The sequence below is a fragment of the Scyliorhinus canicula genome, chromosome 21, assembly GCF_902713615.1.
Source record: "Scyliorhinus canicula chromosome 21, sScyCan1.1, whole genome shotgun sequence".
NCBI classification, from domain to species: domain Eukaryota; kingdom Metazoa; phylum Chordata; class Chondrichthyes; order Carcharhiniformes; family Scyliorhinidae; genus Scyliorhinus; species Scyliorhinus canicula.
Genome location: NC_052166.1, coordinates 32391770 through 32412565, shown reverse-complemented (window position 1 = coordinate 32412565; position 20796 = coordinate 32391770). Strand labels below are relative to the sequence as shown.

The 20796-nt window shown below is 47.3% G+C and overlaps 1 protein-coding gene across 12 annotated transcripts in view; it reads right to left on the bottom strand.

Moving 5' to 3' along the window:
- The window catches only part of LOC119955607 (astrotactin-2-like), a 1814189-nt gene that overhangs the window by 647490 nt on the left and 1145903 nt on the right, over positions 1–20796 (bottom strand). The window lies entirely within an intron of this gene.

Genomic DNA, 20796 nt, shown 5'->3' with positions numbered 1-20796 from the left:
AAACTTCTGTGCACAGCTAATAAAACCTGAGGGAGTGTGCAGTCCGAGTGCTCCAAAACTAAATGAAAATCAAAAGCGCGTTTGTCATCTTCATGTGTTGCTCGTCCGCACTCAAGGTGGAGGAAGGAACAATGTTAGCGTATAATTGCTGGAAGGATTCACGTTTGCCAAATGTAAGCTATTAGGAAGGTTATTAAAAGAATGGATTCCATATGTAAGCATGAAAAATATTTACTGTGAAATGTATTGTTCTTTCCTACTGCACCAACCTCAGTCAAATGTAATCTTAAGGGCTGGACAGAAAAAGGAGAAGAGGATTGGAGATGAAAATTGTTCGGCCATATGTTGGATAAGAATGAAACTTTTCAACAGAAGCCATTAATGAAGCTGTTTGAGGATAGATCCTATGCAAAAACAATTTCATGAAAATTAACAGAAAGTATCAACAGATTTTTTGCCCATTAAGGGTACATTAAAAACCAATTACCAGAAGCTCACACAGTATTTAAGGACCACTTGACTCGAGATCGGAGCTTGATGTGGTCATCTTTATGAGCAAGTTTACAAAGAATCACTACAGTGGTTGAGACATTGAGAAGATAAGGAATTAGTTGAATGAGAAAGATGGATCTGCTCATGAGGTCAATCAAGGATCAAAGCACTGAAAAAAAAACTGATGGTTACAGTACTGGGGGGGGGGGTGGTATTGGTTATCTCAATTGTCTGGACGGCAGGATCATCATACAGAGTGATGCCAACAGCATGGGTTCAATTCCCGTGCCAGCTGAGATTATCCATGAAGGCCCTGCCTTTGCAACCTTGCCCCTCGCCTGAGGTGACCCTTGGGTAAAATCACCACCAATCATCTCTTGCAAATAGGGCGAGCAGTCAAGAGTCCTCGGAGATAATGGTGACTTTCATATTTCATAGTACTGGACAGAACCATGGGTAATAAATTATGTTCGCTTTTAACGTTAACTATTGTGTACATTGTTAAGAGCATGTAGTTGTTTAAAGCTGAGGAAAAGTAACCTATTCCTTTCTTTACTATGTTATACTTAAGTGTCTTCTTTTTGTAGATATGCTTGTGGAAGATGTTAAATTGGATTATAAATATTGGATCAATTTAAGGGTTAAAAGCCTGGGGTTAGAATGTGTTTGTTTAAAAATAATTCTGTTTGCAGAGCCTAGATGGTCTTTAGCAGCCATCAAGTGAAATTGACACGCAAATATGTGTATCAGTCTGGGCTAATGTATAGTAGTTTGCTTGGGGAAGTCTCTGGGGAGTTAATAGGCTTTTGCAGCATGCAGAGTTAATGGGCTGGATTCTCCATCCTGGGATGCCCGGAATACATTCCCCAATGGGATGGAGAATCAGGCGTCGGGGGGGGGGGGGAAATCAGGATTGACAGCGAACACGATGCTCTCACCCGCCGCCGGCAGCGTGAACGAGTTCCACGTCTCATGCCAGCGGGAGCATATAAATAAATGACCCATTTGCATCTATTTAGCTGGCCTAGGCCCTCCTGTGATTCTCCAGTTCCCACAACCGGGAATCATAGGGCCGCGGTTCACTTGTGGTCTCTCCAATCGTGGCCCTGGCATGATGAACCTTATGATTGGCCAAGGGCGTTGTGCGGGTGATTTCACTGCACTTACCTCTCTTTGATATGGTCAATGTTTACAAACATTGACCACTGAGGCCACTGAAGCGTGAAAGGATATGAATGGATTTAAGCTGCAGATGGTTTTTACCAGCTGTCATTTACAGACACTATTAGAAAGCTATGAATGGATTGCAGATCTTAGATATGTGGGAACAAGATGCAGGCACAGCTGTTCTCCTTCGAGGACTGGACTCCGGGAGCTGCACGGTAACTATTACAGCTAAATGTTCCCCACTGCCCCTCTCTGGACTGCACTCTAGCTTCCAGACAGGGGTCTCTTTTTGGGGAAAGAGTAGGTCTGTGTGTTGGGGAACTCTGTGTGTGGGGGTTCTGTGTTGGGGGTCTGTGGAGGGAGTTCCTTCAGGCAGGGGGGTCCCTGTGGGGGGTCTCCCTATTACAGGGCTCCCAGGTGGTCCCCCTCTTACAGGGTCCCTGAGGGGTCCCCATATTACAGTGGTCGCTGGGGGTCCTTTTATTACAGGGGTTCCTGTGGGGGTGACCCCTATTACAGGGGTCCTTGGAGTGGTTACCCTATTATAGGGGTCCTTGGGAAGGTTGCGTCAACCCCATACTTGGGGATGAGGGGCAGCCAGGCAATCCAGGGGTAGGGGGGCTGCCATGTGGTGGGGTAGGGCTGATTTGTGGTGTGTGGGGAGGGTGGGTGCAGGCCACGGGACCCTGCTATCAGACCGCCCGGACAAGGTGGCGACCCGATAGCATGATTTCCTGGGAATCCTTCGTATTCCATGCTATATGTAAATTTGCATGGCGTGCAACACTGAATTGCATCCTGCTTTATGACCTTTAGGGGGATCTTAAACCTGGTGCAATTCAGCTCCAACGGGAGAACACAGGGCTGGATTCTCAGATTTTGTGGCTAAGTGCCGACGCGTGGAAACAGTGGCATTTTAGGACGTGAAAATCAGCGCCGAACCCGCACCGATTCTGGGACTGGTGAGGGGCTAACAACTGTGCCGGGTAAAACCACTGGCTCCCCTGCCAAAAACGGCCGGAGAATGGCCGGGTCCATGGCCGCACATGCGCACGGCGACAACCTGCAGCGGTCGCGCCATACAACATGACGCCGGCTGCGCATGGACCCGATCTGCCAGATAGTGCCCCCTGTACCTCCGGCTCACCACCCCTGGACTACCCCCACCAGTCCCCCCCCCCCCCACCTCCAACTCTGGCAGCGCTGGACACGGTCCGTAGCGTCACGCGAGGTTGACGAAAACTCAGAGCACACATGCCCCACGCTGTCGGGAAGATGGCCCATCGGGGGCCGAGCATCTGGAGGGCTTTCAGGTGACATCTTGAGGTGATCCCAGCGGCGTGCAATGTACTCCCCGATGATGCAGTTTTGGAGGGGGTGGAGCATCCGAAAACAGGTGCCGTATTCAATTTTGGCGTCAAAAAAGATTCTCTGCCTGATCACCAATTACGATAGCGGTGTCGGGAAACGGAGAATCCCGCCCATTATCTCCCAAATATAGAATCAAGCCCAATGTGTTTTCAGCTTGGGGAGATGAGGATACTCAAGGAATTTACAGGGAATCCCGTTATCAGGCCACCATCTTGAGTTGGCGGCACAAGAGCGAGGTCCCTTGACTGGCAGCCCCCTCATCACAAATTTCCCCCCCCCCACCGCACGGCAGCCCACCCCCCGGATTGCCTGGGTAGAACTCAGAAACGCAAAAAGGACACGAGTTTGGAGTAGTTTTGAGAGATGGCTGAGGTCTGATTTGACTACCACAGATTTCACAAGTAAATACAGTTTTATTTCTCAGTTGGAAAAAAAAAAAGGAGTAATGATATTTTAAAGCAGTGTTGTCCCATCTGAGGACAAGGATGAGGCTGAAACATCCTAGTGGAAGCAGGTATTTGCAGATATTCAGACAGAGTCTGAAGGGGTTCCAACTGGAGCCAAATCTGTTTTCAAAAGCAATTAGTACTCTACGCCCTGCTAATTTTAAACTGGATTAAGAGCTGTATGTTTCTTTTCTTGTTGTTTAATGGGAAATTGTATAGTTGTGTTGAGGAGTAATTGTATGCTGTTTCTTTTCAGGAGTGAAGTTAAAACACTGATGTTCTATTAATAATAAAGTTTTGTTTTAGAAATACCAAAGCCCTATTTTTTCATGCAATCACTCCTGGCGCGAATCATTCTTTTCACACAGTCCTAAAATAAACTAAAATATCGGGGTTTTTGTCCAGTACCGCAGCCACTGTTGGGGTCTGGTCTGGGATCGTAATACGCTTTATAAATGTGAGTGTAATGATTTATAGACATGTAACTAACGGGTTCATCATAACACCTAGCTGTAACACTACCACTGGAGGGCATTACTAGATCCACTATATAACTGAATTCCCAGAAGCTCTAGCTCTTTTTTCAGCTATTTTTCAAGCAGGAGTTACAAGAGGACAGCAGTGTAGTAGAGAGTTACTCAGCCTAGACACCACGTGCAGCTTACAGATTGTACAGTTGTTTATCCTTATTTTATTGCTCGAGTTAGTTCAGTGGAGTATAAAACTCATTTATTAGTTTTATCGTTACTTAATAAATTTGTTTACTTTACATCGAAGACTCGAGTGTTCTTCAACATCATCTACAGTTAGTACCGACGTATCTTACTTTAAACCCAGTAATATAACATGATGCCAGGAGTAGCAATATAATATAACAGTGAGTACTGATTCAGTATTGCTACCTAATGCCGTTCTACAATGAAAGCTGAAAAAGAGTGACAAAATCTATGATTGTTAAATCATTGTGGTGCTCACAGCTGCAACGTGGCCTGAATGTTTTGGACACGAGTATATTCTACACATTTATAGTGATAAGATTCACTGAAACGGTGCTTTTGGAACATAGATGGGCCCACCATTTTGCTCAACATTAAATCAAATGAAAAATGGACCAATATTTGGCAAAATATGAAAACGAGAGATAAATCCAGAAAATGCTGGAAAGACTGAGCAGGTCTGGCAGATGGTGCTTCTTCAGAAATATGGCTTCTTCAGAGCTCTGTTTTTAGTTCAGATTTCCAGCATCCACAGCATTTTGCTTTTATTTTATGTAAAATTGTGAGAGATTCTTGTCAACAAACCTTTCCTTCTGAGCCATGTAACTAATTCGATGGCAGGGGTCTTTACATGATGGCACAATAAATGTTGAATACAAACCACGAGGACAAGATGTGCAACATTCCTAGTGATATCTTTTCCTGACGTGATTGAACTTCCATGCCAGTCCATAGTTTCAGCCCTATCCCATTCAATTTAAAAGTACAGCTCAAGGTGCGCCAAGTTGCACTTTTGCAATAACAATGCTGAAGGTTCAGCGGGAAAGAAATGATCGCCATTTGGGAAGAAAATTTCCTTGACATTCCTTCCTCTTAAGTTAAGCATTTCATGATCCGTTATCAAATCAATTTGCAGAGTCATATAGTTCCTCAGGTCAGATTGATTGGGCTTCATGGCCTTTCTCTGCCATAAAAATGCGTATATTCTCTTTCTCTCCCAAATGTATCACTAACTAGTTTGAAATTAAACTCAATACAACCTTATCACACCCAGTTCTTCAAATGGAATCTCATTTTACAAATTCAAATGTAGTTTTTTTTTCCAGCAAATGAATGTTGTGATAGGTGATAGATTGTATTTATCAGAATTTTAAATTGTGAGATAAAAATCACTAGTTTTGAAAGTTTGCTCAGCTTCAATTGATTTGTTACGGACATGAACTCAGCTTCGGAACTCCGAATAACTTGGACATGAGGTTGTATTAAATAATAATCTATTTTGAGGCTCTTGGATCAATTTTTCTCAAGTCATTAATGCCCTGGATGTGCCACGTTCATGGGAGGGAAAAGCAACAGAGAAGGAAGCAGGGGGCCAGTACAAGGGGCTGTATTTTGGTTGCCTTGGGGGTTGATGTGCAAGACGCTCTCAGATGAAATGAAAATAATGCAAAAGGCAAATATGAAAAACACAAGAAAGAAACAGAGGTCATTGAGCATGGGAATTGGGGAGTTGGATGAGGTGGGGGGGGAGCATTCTGAAGATACATTGCTGAATGCATGTTCTCAAATAATTACCCCCACTGAGGAAAAGACTGCCATTCTTTATCAAACTGTTTCTTTTTACTTATTCATTGCATTATATCAGGCCAATATTATGCCAATAAAAGATGAGATTTATTAATGCTGCATTAGTGTTTGATTTTGCGTCAAGGGAGCTAACATACTACGAGGATGAAAAAGGATAATCCCTATTTTCTGTAATTGAAAATCCACTAACCAAATCACATTTTCTGAAGTTCTGTGTTTCAAAGCAGTGGATGTCCATGATTTTGTTAATTGGTTATTAATTGCAGAAGAAGGAAGCAATATCTTTTTTTTCCTACGAGAATCATAATCCTCTTGGCGTATATTTTTATAAATTGCCTGCCCAAAGGACCAGAACTTCACTGAATCTCTCACCAGTCTGAGGAATGAACTAGTCAGAATTCTTTATCATTAACAGAAATATATTTTTCATGGATTTTCTCTGTAAATTATAAATAGGTATAATGACTTCCCTAAATGCACTACTCATTTTAAAAGTAACTCTAAATTCTTTGAGAAAGTAAACCCTGACATCATAACTAAAACTGGTTTGGACAACCAGTGAGTTGCACAAAGTAGAAATACAACCACTAACCCCTTGTGCTGCTGTTATCATATCAATGCCTATTTATTTTGCTCTCCCTGTCATATCTTAGTCTGCCAGGACTCATGCAATTCTTCATTTTTTTTGCTTTTCACTTACCGTTTAGAATTGCTCCAAGGTGCCATTTTGATTTGCATGCATGATATGACGATGTTTAATTTTAAAAAATTAATTTAAGGCATGTGGGCTTCGTTGGTTAGGCCAGCATTTATTGCCCATCCCTAATTGCACTTAAGAAGGAGGCAGTGAGCTGTAGGTATACGCACGGTACTATTAGAGAAGGAGCTCCAGGAATTTGACCCAGAGGCAGTGAAGGAACGTTGATATATTTCCAAGTCAGGTGGTGTAAGGCTTGGAGGGGAACTTCCAGGTGGTGGTGCTCCCATGTCTCTGCTGCCATTGTACTTCTAGATGGTTACAGTTGTGGATTTGGAAGATGCAGCCTCACGAGCCTTGGTGAGTTCCTGCAGTGCATCTTGCAGATGATACATATTACTGCCACCGTTCCTACGTGGTGGAGGGAGTGATTGTTTATGGAAGGGGAGCCAATCAAATAGACTGCTTTGTCCTGGACGATAGATCTTCGAACACTGGACCATACTGCTCACAATATGGAATATCAGGGTGACCAGGGTGAGATTTTGTAATGACACTCGAGTGTAATGGATCCCAGGAACAGAGTATCTGAGTCATTGTATGCATTGAGGTTGACAGTGGTTGGCTGAATCATCACTTGACACTCTGAGTACATACATTTCAGGTGAGAAGTTGAAGAATGTTTGCACCTGTACCAGTATGCAGTTTATCATACAAGTTATGCATCTATGGACACATGATCTGGATGGTGGCAAAGACATCTTGTTGGCACCACAGTGTCAATAGATTATTTGATGTTCACTGTACTTAATGTCAGCATACCTTTTGTGTTGACGGTCTAGTCAACCTCATCATTTGACTGTTAGCTTGGCTAGACATTTAGTGGATCTTGTTTTGACGTTATTTGATACATGCTCTTGGTTGGGTGAAATGCTGTGTCTGTGGGACTCTTGGTTGTGGCTTCCCCTGACATCAAACCACTTGTTTTGGCCTTTACTTTCTGCATTGGTGTTTCCACTGTTCTCTGTTGCCACATGCCTTGCATACAACGTTAAAAGCTGTGCATTTTATTGGTGCCGGTATGAGGCTGAACCACCCACATTGCTAACTAGGATTGCCTGCAATGGAGATCATGGAATGTTGGATGGGTTACACATACTTTGCGGGCTCAGTCTACCTGTTAATGGGGCTTCATACTTATGTCCACTTTGTAGCTGTGCTTTTATGGTGTAATCTTTGGGTTGGCCCAAGATTTATTTTTGGAATGTTTCCATTGGGGTAGAACAGTGATGGGCAACCTAGGCTAGCGACTGGGCCACAGGAGTGGCCCACCTTCAGCTCAGTGGGCTACAATATTGAAATCTGGCATGTTCACTGACAAAGTTCCTTGAATAAGATTAAGAACATTTAGTACACGCTGAATATTTCATAACAAGTTAATTGAAAATGCTTAATAATTCATATATTAATAGAAATGCCATCAACTTCAAGTGGTTAAAAAATATATATATATTTACACTTGAAGGGATGCAGAGCAGCACATGACTCTCACAGCCAATGTTGTGTGAAATCAGCACACCTCCAGGCACCTCACTTGCCCTTGCTTTAGATGCGTATCACTTCAGTCGTACCAGTAGGAAAAAAATTACGTGGATGGAAACCAGCGGAATGCAGAAACCCCACACGCAGGCAACGGTCAACAAAATATCACGTGGGTCGCATTCAGAACCCTGATGGCCGCATGCAACCCTGAACTGCAGGTTGTCCCCCACTGGGTAGTAGCTGTCACAAGCTTGATTATTCTGTTGGCTCACACTTTATGGGCAGCACAGTGGCTAGCACTGTTGCTTCACAGTGCCAGGGTTCCTGGTTCGATTTCCACTTGGGTCATTGTCTGTGCGGAGTCTACACGTTCTCCCCGTTGTCGGCGCAAGCTTGGAGGACCGAAGGGCCTGTTCCTGTACTGTTCTTTCTTAGTTCTTTGCGTGGGTTTCTTTAGGTAATCTGGTTTTCTCACACAGGTCTCGAAATACGTGCTTATAGAACATAGAACATAGAACAGTACAGCACAGAACAGGCCCTTCGGCCCTCGATGTTGTGCCGAGCAATGATCACCCTACTCAAACCCATGTATCCACCCTATACCCGTAACCCAACAACCCCCCCTTAACCTTACTTTTTTTTAGGACACTACGGGCAATTTAGCATGGCCAATCCACCTAACCCGCACATCTTTGGACTGTGGGAGGAAACCGGAGCACCCGGAGGAAACCCACGCACACATGGGGAGGACGTGCAGACTCCGCACAGACAGTGACCCAGCCGAGAACCGAACCTGGGACCCTGGAGCTGTGAAGCATTTATGCTAACCACCATGCTACCGTGCTGCCCTAATCTGGTGAATAGACATTCTGAATTCTCACTCTGTGTACCCGAACAGGCGTCGGAGTGTGGGGACTAGGGGATTTTCACAGTAACTTCATTGTAGTGTAAATACAAGCTTACTTGTGACAATAATAAAGATTATATTATTATATTCTGCAGTAAAGTCTCTGCATTTACATTTGAATTGGTCAGTTGTCTGCATAAGTCACTGCCTAAATGTCAAGAATTTCAGGCAGTGTATTCTGAACATAGAACATAGAACAGTACAGCACAGAACAGGCCCTTCGGCCCTCGATGTTGTGCCGAGCAATGATCACCCTACTCAAACCCACGTATCCACCCTATACCCGTAACCCAACAACCCCTTAACCTTACTTATTTAGGACACTACGGGCAATTTAGCGTGCCTAATCCACCTAACCTGCACATCGTTGGACTGTGGGAGGAAACCGGAGCACCCGGAGGAAACCCACGCACACACGGGGAGGACGTGCAGACTCCACACAGACAGTGACCCAGCCGGGAATCGAACCAGGGACCCTGGAGCTGTGAAGCATTTATGCTAACCACCATGCTACCGTGCTGCCCCACGGAAGTTGAGCTCGTTATTGATCTTTAAATGTTGACCACATATGGTGTACATTTTGAGAAGGCCATCAACAGACCAGGCGTGTTCAGTCTGAGGGCCTTCACTGCCGATAGCAATTTTAATAGCTTATTTTTCTAGTTTGGAAATATTGACGTCCAGCAAGCACAGCAATGTTGGAATAAGGTAAATTCAGATGGGAGACCCAATTGAGTTTTGGACATTTTGTGGGTATCTTCGCTTTTTACATGATTTTTTTAATGGTATCTGGTGCTTTTGACGGCTATCTGGTTTCCTCCAGCTTGTTGAGAGTTCAGTTTGTTATGAGTTGCAGTACCGTTAGTGGCCACTGCCCAAGGGGGGTCATCGACTGATAGCAATGCTGAGCTTCTGATGATTTTGTATTTAACTCTGAACTCCTCCACAAAGCAGTGATTTAGGTGGGGAAGTGGGTGTAGACTTCATAAGTGAAAGTGAACGGTGGATCAAGCTTTTTTACACCCATCTACTGGCAGTTACTGGATGGATTTTCCTTCCCAGCCTCATGTTCAGCATTGTAACTTCCCCAGAAGCAACTATTGTGAAGTGTAAGCTCTGCTTAAAACTAAACCCTCTGGACCTCCTACTTAATTTCTGTTTCTGCTTAAATTTTGCAGCGGGTAGAATTGACTTTAAGCTCTTCGATTGGAACAATGTTACCTGATGCCTGCCGGCTGGAGTGAGGTGCAGTCCCAGAACAGAGGTACGGTGTGCAGAATCCCTACAAAGCTGAGGAATCCTAAGACATGGTGAGTCTTGAGAGTTGTTTCACTTTTACCAGCTCTTTTCTTAATTTGCATGTGAAGCGTTGGTAGTTGCTTATTTTGCAGTCAAAACATTAAAAGTATGTTGCTGCTTCCTGTCACCATGTTGCTTTCTTCTTTGCTTTTAAATTAAGGGGAAATTTAGCGTGGCCAATCCACCTACCCTGGACATCTTTGGGGTTGTGGGGGTGAGACCCAGGCAGATACGGGGAGAATGTGCAAACTCCACATGGACACTGACCCGGGGCCGGGATCGAACCTGGGTCCTCAGCGCCATGAGGCAGCAGTGCTAACCACTGCGCCACCGTGCCATCCTGCTTTCTTCTTTTTGACATAACTGCACCCATCACACACAAGGATTGGTGACACACTAACGAGGGTTCTTTATATGAGGATAAGACTCGATACAGATCGAGTAAACTGGGAAACCATCATAAACACATAGAACATACAGTGCAGAAGGAGGACATTTGGCCCTTCGAATCTGCACCGACCTACATAAACCCTCACTTCCACCCTATCCCTGGAACCCAATAACCACTCCTAATGTTTTTGGTTACTAAGGGCAGTTTTCCATGGCCAATCCACCTAACCTGCACGTCTTTGGACTGTGAGAGGAAACCGGAGCACCCGGAGGAAACCCATGCAGACTCGGGGAGAACGTGCAGACTCCGCACAGACAGTGACCCAGCAGGGAATCGAACCCGGGACCCTGGCGTTGTGAAGCCACAGTGCTACCCACTTGTGCTACCGTGCTGCCCTTACATGTCGTCCTGCAACATCTTACATGTCGTCCTGCTGCTGATTGACTGACTGCAAGTCATGGGTCAACTACATTATATTCCATCTCAGGAGCGCGGAGTGTGCTTTTTATTTTCAGCGAGAGCAGTAACCAGGGGGCTGTTTGCAGTTTGCAGTGCCTGGGAGGAGCTGAACGGGAGCAGTAAGTTTCCCTTTTTTTGTTTAAAAAACTTACCTTGCAGTTTGCAGTGTGTGGGAGGAGCTGAGTGCGAGCTGCCGAATTGCGCTCTGGGAAGGTGAGTGAACTAATATATTTGGGCAGTGGCTAAACCCGAAACACTACACGTGTAGTGTCTCCCACCCGCCCTCCTCCTCTAACCAAAAAAAAAAAGACTGTTGATAAGGAGCAGCGCACTTGATTCTCGGAGGGAGCAGTGGCGAGGGGTCGTTGGGAAGGTACGTTTACCTCTTTAAAACTTTAAAAACGTACCTGGAAGGGTGACATCACTGCAAAGCAGTGACCTGATTGGCTGGTAAGGAAAGTGCTCCAATTAGCAGCAGCTGGGAGAAATTTAACTCTTCGTGTGTTGGTGAGTATTGTGATTGGTAAGTAAAGTCTTTGTTCCTTTCACTTATTAATTATTTGATAGTATAGTTTGTAGTCAGTTAAGGTAAAGGGTAAAAATGGCAGGAGTTCCCAGACCCGTGTTATGCTCCTCGTGCTCAATGTGGGAGTTCAGGGACGCGGCCGATGCCCCCGACTCCTTCATGTGCGCGAAGTGTGTCCAGCTGCAGCGCCTGTTAGACCGCATGACGGCTCTGGAGCTGCGGGTGGACTCACTTTGGAGCATCCGTGATGCTGAGGAGGTCGTGGATAGCACGTTCAATGAGTTGGTCACACCGCAGAGTAGGATTGGTGAGGGAGACAAGGAATGGGTGACCAAAAGGCAGAGAGAGAGCAGGAAGGCAGTGCAGGTGTCCCCTGCGGTCATCTCCCTCGAAAAGAGGTATATCGTTTTGGATACTGTTGGGGGAGATGACTCACCAGTGGAAGGCAGTTGTAGCCAGGCTCATGGCACTGTGGCTGGCTCTGCTGCACAGAAGAGCGGGAAAAAGGCTGGCAGGGCTATAGTCATAGGGGATTCAATTGTAAGGGGAGTAGACAGGCGTTTCTGTGGTCGTAAACGAGACTCCCGAATGGTATGTTGTCTCCCGGGTGCTTGGGTCAGGGATGTCTCCGATCGGCTGCAGGACATACTGAAGGGGGAGGGTGAACAGCCAGTTGTCGTGGTGCATATAGGCACCAACGATATAGGTAAAAAAATGATGAGGTCCTACAATCAGAATTTAGGGAGTTAGGAGATAAGTTAAAAAGTAGGACCTCAAAGGTAGTAATCGCGGGATTGCTACCAGTGCCATGGGACAGTCAGAGTAGAAATTCAAGAATAGTCAGAATGAATACGTGGCTTGAGAGATGGTGAAGGAGGGAGGGGTTCAGATTTTTGGGACATTGGAACCGGCTCTGGGGGTGGTGGGACCTTTACAAACCGGATGGTCTACACCTCGGCAGGACTGGAACCAATGTCCTTGGGGGTGCTTTTGCTAACACTTTTGGGGGGGTTTTAAACTAATGTGGCAGGGGGATGGGAACCATATTAGGAAGTTAGAGGTCAGTAAAGAAGCAGCAACTAATGCCAGTAAGGTACGAGATAATAAACTCAATGTGACTAAGGGGAAGAGTAGACAGGGAAGAGTTGATGAACGCAAAGGGACAGGTGGTCTGAGGTGCATTTGTTTTAATGCGAGAAGTGCGGTAAGGCAGATGAACTTAGGGCTTGGATCAGTACCTGGGAATATGATGTTATTGGTATTACTGAGACTTGTTTGAGGGAAGGGCAGGATTGGCAACTGAATATCCCAGGGTATAGATGCTTCAGGAGGGATAGAGAAGGAGGTAGAAGGGGGGGAGTAGTTGCATTACTCGTCAGAGATGATAGCACAGCTGTGATTAAGGGGGGCACAATGGAGGATTTGAGCACTGAGGCAATATGGGTGGAGCTAAGAAATAGGAAGGGTGCAGTAACATTGTTAGGACTTTACTACAGGCCTCCCAAAAGCGAGCATGAAGTAGAGGTACAAATATGCAGACAAATTATAGAAAAATGTCGGAGCAATAGGGTGGTTGTGATGGGAGATTTTAACTTCCCCAACATTGAATGGGATTCGTGTAGTGTTGGAGGTGCAGATGGAGCAGAGTTTGTAAGGAGCATCCAGGAGAGTTTTTTAGAGCAGTATGTAAATAGTCCAACTCTGGAAGGGGCCATACTGGACCTGGTATTGGGGAATGATCCCGGCCAGGTGGTTGATGTTTCAGTCGGGGATTACTTTGGGAATAGCGATCACAATTCTGTAAATTTTAGAATACTCATGGACAAGGACAAGAGTGGTCCGAAAGGAAGAGTGCTAAATTGGGGAAAGGCAGAGTATAACAAAATTCGGCAGGAGCTAGGGAATGTGAATTGGGAGCAGCTGTTTAAGGGTAAATCCACATTTGAAATGTGGGAGTCTTTTAAGGAAAGGTTGATTAGAGTGCAGGACAGACATGTTCCTGTGAAAATGAGAGATAGAAATGGCAAGATTAGGGAACCATGGATGATGGGTGAAATTGTGAGACCAGCTAAGATGAAAAAGGAAGCATTCATAAGATCGAGGCAACTCAAAACTGATGAAGCTTTGGAGGAATATCGGGAAAGTAGAACGTATCTCAAACGCGCAATAAAGAGGGCTAAAAGGGATCATGGAATATCTTTGGCTAACAGGGTTACGGAAAATCCCAAAGCCTTTTATTCGTATGTAAGGGGCAAGAGGGTAAGTAGAGAAAGGATTGGCCCACTCAAAGACAAAAGAGGGAATTTATGCGTGGACTCAGAGGAAATGGGTGAGATTCTTAATGAGTACTTTGCATCGGTATTCACAAAGGAGAGGGACAAGACGGATGTTGAGGCTAGGGATGGATGTTTAAATACTCTCGGTCAAATTGTCATACGGAAGGGGGAAATTTTGGGTATTCTAAAAGACATTAAGGTGGACAAGTCCCCAGGACCGGATGGGATCTATCCCAGATTACTGAGGGAAGCGAGGGTTCAAATAGCTGGGGCCTTAACAGATATCTTTGCAGCATCCTTGAGCACGGGTGAGGTCCCGGAGGACTGGAGAATTGTTAATGTTGTCCCTTTGTTTAAGAAGGGTAGCTGGAAAAATCCAGGGAATTATAGACCTGTGAGCTTTACGTCAGTGATATGCAAACTGTTGGAGAAGATACTGAGGGATAGGATCTATTCACATCTGGAAGAAAATAGACTTATCAGTGATAGGCAGCATGGTTTTGTGCAGGGAAGGTCATGTCTTACAAACCTAATAGAATTCTTTGAGGAAGTGACAAAGTTAATTGATGAGGGAAGGGCTGTAGATGTCATATACATGGACTTTAGTAAGACGTTTGATAAGGTTTCCCATGGCAGGTTGATGGAAAAAGTGAAGTCGTATGGGGTTCAGGGTGTACTAGCTAGATGGATAAAGAACTGGCTGGGCAACAGGAGACAGAGAGTAGTGGTGGAAGGGAGTGTCTCAAAGGTGAGAAAGGTGACTGGTGGTGTTCCACAGGGATCCGTGCTCGGACCACTGTTGTTTGTGATCTACATAAATGACCTGGTGGAAGGTATAGGTGGTCTGATTAGCAAGTTTGCAGATGATACTAAGATTGGTGGAGTTGCAGATAACGAGGAGGACTGTCAGAGAATATAACAAAATATAGATAGATTGGAGAGTTGGGCAGAGAAATGGCAGATGGAGTTCAATCCAGGCAAATGCGAGGTGATGCATTTTGGAAGATCAAATTCAAATTCAAGAAGATCAATTCAATGGAAGGGTCCTGGGGAAAATTGATGTACAGAGAGATCTGGGAGTTCAGGTCCATTGTACCCTGAAGGTGGCAACGCAGGTTGATAGAGTGGTCAAGAAGGCATACAGCATGCTTGCCTTCATCGGATGGGGTATTGAGTACAAGAGTCAGCAGGTCATGTTACAGTTGTATAGGACTTTGGTTAGGCCACATTTGGAATACTGCGTGCAGTTCTGGTCGCCATATTATCAGAAGGATGTGGATGCTTTGGAGAGGGTGCAGAGGAGGTTCACCAGGGTGTTGCCTGGTATGGAGGGTGCTAGCTATGAAGAAAGGTTGAGTAGATTAGAATTGTTTTCGTTGGAAAGACAGAGGTTTAGGGTGGACCTGATTGAGGTCTACAAAACTATGAGAGGTATGGACAGGGTGGATAGCAACAAGCTTTTTTCAAGAATGGGGTTGTCAGTTACAAGGGGTCACGATTTCAAGGTGAGAGGGAGAAAGTTTAAGGGAGATGTGCGTGGAAAGTTTTTTATGCAGAGGGTGGTGGGTGCCTGGAACGCTTTACCAGTGGAGGTGATAGAGGCGGGCACGATAGCATCATTTAAGAGGCATCTAGACAGGTATATGAACGGGCGGGAACAGAGGGAAGTAGACCTTGGAAAATAGGAGACAGGTTTTAGATAAAGGATCTGGATCGGCGCAGGTTTGTTCTATCGCGGGGGTAATAATTGAAAGCATTTTAAGACTCTTCAGGGTGCATGTACAACACAGAGCACAGAAGGAGATCAGGCAACATCTGCGGAGACAACAGAATTAACATTTCAGCTTGATGACGTTGCCTCAGATTTCTGATGAGAGGTCATTGACCTCAAATTGTCAACTTTGTTTTTCACAGACGGGGAAGGCGCCGGGACCGGATGGATTCCCGGCGGACTTCTACAAAAAATTCGCGACAGCGCTGGCCCCGCACCTGCGGGAGATGTTCACAGACTCGCTAGCTAGGGGCACACTGCCACCCACGTTAGCACAGGCCTCAATCTCGCTGATACCTAAGAAAGACAAAGACCCAACGGAATGTGGGTCATACAGACCCATATCTCTGCTGAACGCAGACGCCAAAATACTGGCCAAAATCCTAGCCAAAAGGCTAGAAGACTGTGTACCTGAGGTGGTCACAGAGGACCAGACGGGCTTCGTCAAAGGTAGACAGCTTACCGCGAACATCAGGCGCCTGCTGAACGTGATAATGACCCCCTCCGGGGAGAGAACACAAGAGGTGATCGTCTCCCTGGACGCAGAAAAGGCCTTCGACAGAGTCGAATGGAAATACCTCATAGAGGTACTGGAGCGGTTCGGGCTTGGAACAGGGTTCACCGCTTGGGTAAAGCTCCTATACAACGCTCCCATGGCGAGTGTACGGACCAACAATACCAACTCCCAATACTTCCAGCTGCACAGGGGCACCAGACAAGGATGCCCACTGTCCCCGCTGCTGTTCGCACTAGCAATCGAACCGCTAGCAATCGCGCTCAGGGCAGCAAAAAATTGGAGGGGGATCCGAAGGGGAGGTAGAGAGCACAGAGTCTCACTCTATGCGGATGATCTGCTCCTCTATATCTCGGACCCACAAAGCAGCATGGACGGAATCATAGCGCTCCTGAAAGAGTTTGGAGCCTTCTCGGGCTACAAACTCAACATGAGCAAAAGTGAGATCTTCCCAGTACACCCGCAAGGGGGGGGGGGGCAGCACTAAAGGGCCTGCCGTTCAAACAAGCCCGAAATAAATTCCGCTACCTGGGGATCCAAATAGCCCATGACTGGAAAGGGATCCACAAATGGAACCTCACCAGCCTGACGGAGGAAGTTAAAAAGGACCTGCAAAGATGGAACACACTCCCGTTCTCCCTCGCGGGGAGAGTCCAGACGATCAAAATGAACGTACTGCCCAGGTTCCTTTTCCTGTTTAGATCCATTCCGATCTACATCCCCAAGGCCTTTTTCAAAGCGCTGGACAAACATATCATGGCGTTCGTATGGGGGGGGTAAAAATGCTAGGATCCCAAAGAAGGTCATACAAAAAACAAAATCCAGGGGGGGGCTAGCCCTCCCGAATCTACAATTCTACCACTGGGCGGCAACAGCCGAGCGAGTAAGGGGATGGATCCAGGAGCCAGAAGCCGAGTGGGTGCGTGCGGAGGAGGCCTCCTGCATGGGAACCTCCCTCCGGGCCCTCGCCACGGCAGCACTCCCATCCCCACCCAAAAAACACTCCACCAGCCCAGTGGTGACAGCCACCCTCCAATCCTGGAACCAACTGCGGCAGCAATTTGGCCTGTACAAAATGTCGGACAAGGCTCCCATCTGCAACAACCATAGGTTCAAACCAGCACTGACCGACGCCACCTTCAAAAGGTGGAGGCAGGACGGGGGGACACTGACAGTCAGGGACCTATACACGGACGACAGGATCGCAACACTGGACGAACTGACAGAGAAATTTCAGCTAGCTGGGGGGAACGAGCTACGGTACCTGCAGCTCAAAAACTTCCTACGAAAGGAGACAAGGACGTACCCACAACCGCCACGACAGACACTATTGGAAGACCTACTGGACGCAAGTATCCTAGAGAAAGGGAACTGTAGTGACATGTATGACCGACTGGTAGACAGGGACGACACCGTACTGGACGCAACAAGAAGGAAATGGGAGGACGACCTGGGGATGGAGATAGGGTGAGGACTCTGGAGCGAAGCACTGCATAGGGTCAACTCCACCTCCACGTGCGCAAGGCTCAGCCTGACGCAACTAAAAGTGGTACATAGAGCCCACTTAACGAGAAACCGTATGAGTAGGTTCTTCCCGGAGGTGGAGGACAAATGTGAGCGGTGCCAGAGAGGCCCGGCCAACCACGCCCACATGTTCTGGTCTTGCCCCAGACTTGTGGAGTACTGGACAGCCTTCTTCGAGGCTATGTCCAAAGTGGTGGGGGTGAGGGTGGAGCCATGCCCGATAGTGGCGGTCTTCAGGGTTTCAGACCAGCCAGATCTATTCCTGGGGAGGAGGGCGGACGCCCTTGCCTTTGCCTCCCTGATTGCCCGCCGTAGAATCCTGTTTGGCTGGCGGTCAGCAGCACCACCCAGAGCTGCAGACTGGCTGTCCGACCTCTCGGAATCTCTCCAAATGGAGAAAATCAAATTCGCCATCCGAGGGTCGGACGACGGCTTCCACAGAACGTGGGAGCCATTCATGCAACTGTTCCGGGACCTGTTTGTGGCCAACGTACATGAGGAAGAATAGTCGGGTGGCCAAGAACCAGGGGAAAATGGGCGGGAATCGGGGGAAGGTAGCCGGGGGGAGGGGGGGGGGGGGGCGGCTACGGGCTCGGTATGGGGGTTTGATGGCAAGCCAAGGCCCAAAACCAAACTATAAATAAATGCCTATAAACATGTGCCTCGGCCATATTGGGGAATGTAAAATATGTATGCTGGCTAAAGGGGGCGGCCACAATTATTGTTATGAAGATGCTTACCTGTAAATATTCATGTAAAAATTTTGTGTTTTCCTTTTTTTTTTCTCTCTCTCTAATAACTTGTAATTTGTCATATATAAAATATGAAAACTCAATAAAAAAACATTTATAAAAAAAAAAACTTTGTTTTTCACTCCGCAGATGCTGCAAGACCTGCCGAGTATGTCCGGGATTTTCTATCTTAATTTGAACTTTTCAGCATCTGCAATATTTTGTTATTGCAGCACAGAGAAAGGCAATTCACCTCGATGTACCTGGTCAGCTTTTTTAAAGAGCGTGCACTGAATTGCAATCTCCTGAGCTACCGCCAAAGCCCTGAAACCATTTCCTCTTCAACTATCTATCAAATGCCTTTTTGAAAGTTACTGTTTTAGTTGCTTTCACTGCCCTTTCAAGCAGCGAATTCCAAACAGAACAGCATGGAATGAAAATAAAACTCATCTGGTTCTTTTGCAAATTTTCTTTCATGTATGTGCTCTGGTGCGAATATTCACTCTTTAGGGCAGCACGGTAGCATAGTGGTTAGCACTGTGGCCTCTCAGCGCCAAGGTCCCAGTTTCGATTCCCTGCTGGGTCACTGCCTGTACGGAGTCTCCACGTTCTCCCCGTGTGTGCATGGGTTTCCTCCGGGCACTTCGGTTTCCTCCCACAGTCCAAAAAGATGCAGGTTAAGTGGATTGACCATGCTAAATTGCCCTTAGTATCCAAAAAGGTTAGGAGGGGTTATTGGGTTAGTGGGATAGGATGGAAGTGAGGACTTTAATGGGTCGGTGCAGACTCGATGGGCTGAATGGCCTCCTTCTGCACTGTATGTTCTATGTTCGATGTTTATGTATTCTACCAAAATCTTTTGAAAACCTCTGTTAAATGTCCCCATAATGGAGTTCAACACCAATTTTCCTTGTCTCAGCAGATAACTGAAATCACTCAACCCCGGTATTGATCGAGTAAATCTCATCTGCCCCCTCTCCAGGTCTATTTAGCTGCAGGGTGCATTTCTGGAAGTAACCTATTCAAACCTCACAAATAGTGGGTGCGATTCAGTGGAAATAAATCCAAGTCCCCTTTTGGGCACGTTTGGCAGGGCGTTCCTAGTCAGCTGCAGTGCCGCGGTTCACTCCATCATTCACTGGCACTTGACTAGCTTATTGGGCCTTGGGAGCTTCGCCCTGTCGAGGCAACAATTGGAGGATGGAATTCTCCATCCTAGGACGCTCAGAATGCATTCCCCGATGGGATGAAGAATTGGGCGTGGGGGGAAAATCAGGATCGGGGCCACGCATGCTCTAAACTCCGACGGCGCAAGAACGAGCGGGAGTCTTAATGGACCATTTGCATCATTTAGTGGGCCCAGTGACCTGTGGGGTTGGAGGCCAACCAGGCAATCCGGGGATGAGGGGGCTGCTGTGCGGTGCGGGGGTTTTGGGCCGTTTCATGGTGCAGGCATGGGTGGCCAGCTGCATCGGCCATCGCGGAGGCTGACACGGCCGCCCGCCCAAGACAATGACCACATAGCAGGATTCCTTTGTATTCCATGACATGCATAAATATGAATGGCACAGAACACTAAATTGCTTACCACTTTGTGCTCCCAAGAGAATCATAAATTGGTGACAATTCAGCTTCAGCAGGAGAACGTAGTCCCCCAAATGGAGAATCCAGCCCAGGATCTTTTCCTGCACTGGCAAGCACGGCTCCTCAACCGTGGCGCCATTTTGAATGGCAGACCCAGGGCAGGATTCTCTAACCCCCCACCGGGTCGGAGAATCGCCGGGGGGCGGCGTGAATCCCACCCCAGCCGGCCGCTGAATTCTCCAGCACCGGAGATTTGGCAGGGGGCGGGAATCGCGACGTGCCGGTCGGCGGGCCCCCCACCCCGGCGATTCTCCGGCCCGCGATGGGCCGAAGTCCCGCTGCTGTAATGCCGGTCCCGTTGGCGTGAATTAAACCACCTCCCTTACCGGCGGGACCTGCCGACGAGGTCGGGCTCCGCGGTCCTGGAGGGGGTGCGGGGCGATCTGGCCCCGGGGGGGTGCCCCCACGATGGCCTGGCCCGAGTTCGGGACCCACCGATCTGCGGGCGGGCTTGTGCCGTGGGAGCACTCTTTTCCTACGCATCGGCCGTGTCAGCCTCCGCGATGGCCGATGCGGAGATGACCCCCCCCGCGCGGGGATGACGTCAGCAGCCGCTGTGCTCCCGCGCATGCACGGACTTTCGTCGGCCGACAGAGTGCCTTCAGCTCCGGCTGGCGTGGTGCCAAAGGCCTTTCCCGCTGACTGGCAGGGCGCAACCACTCCGACGCGTGGGCGGAGGATTCCGTCCTGCCGGGACCCCCTTCCCCGCCGGGTAGGGGAGAATCCCGCCCCAGAT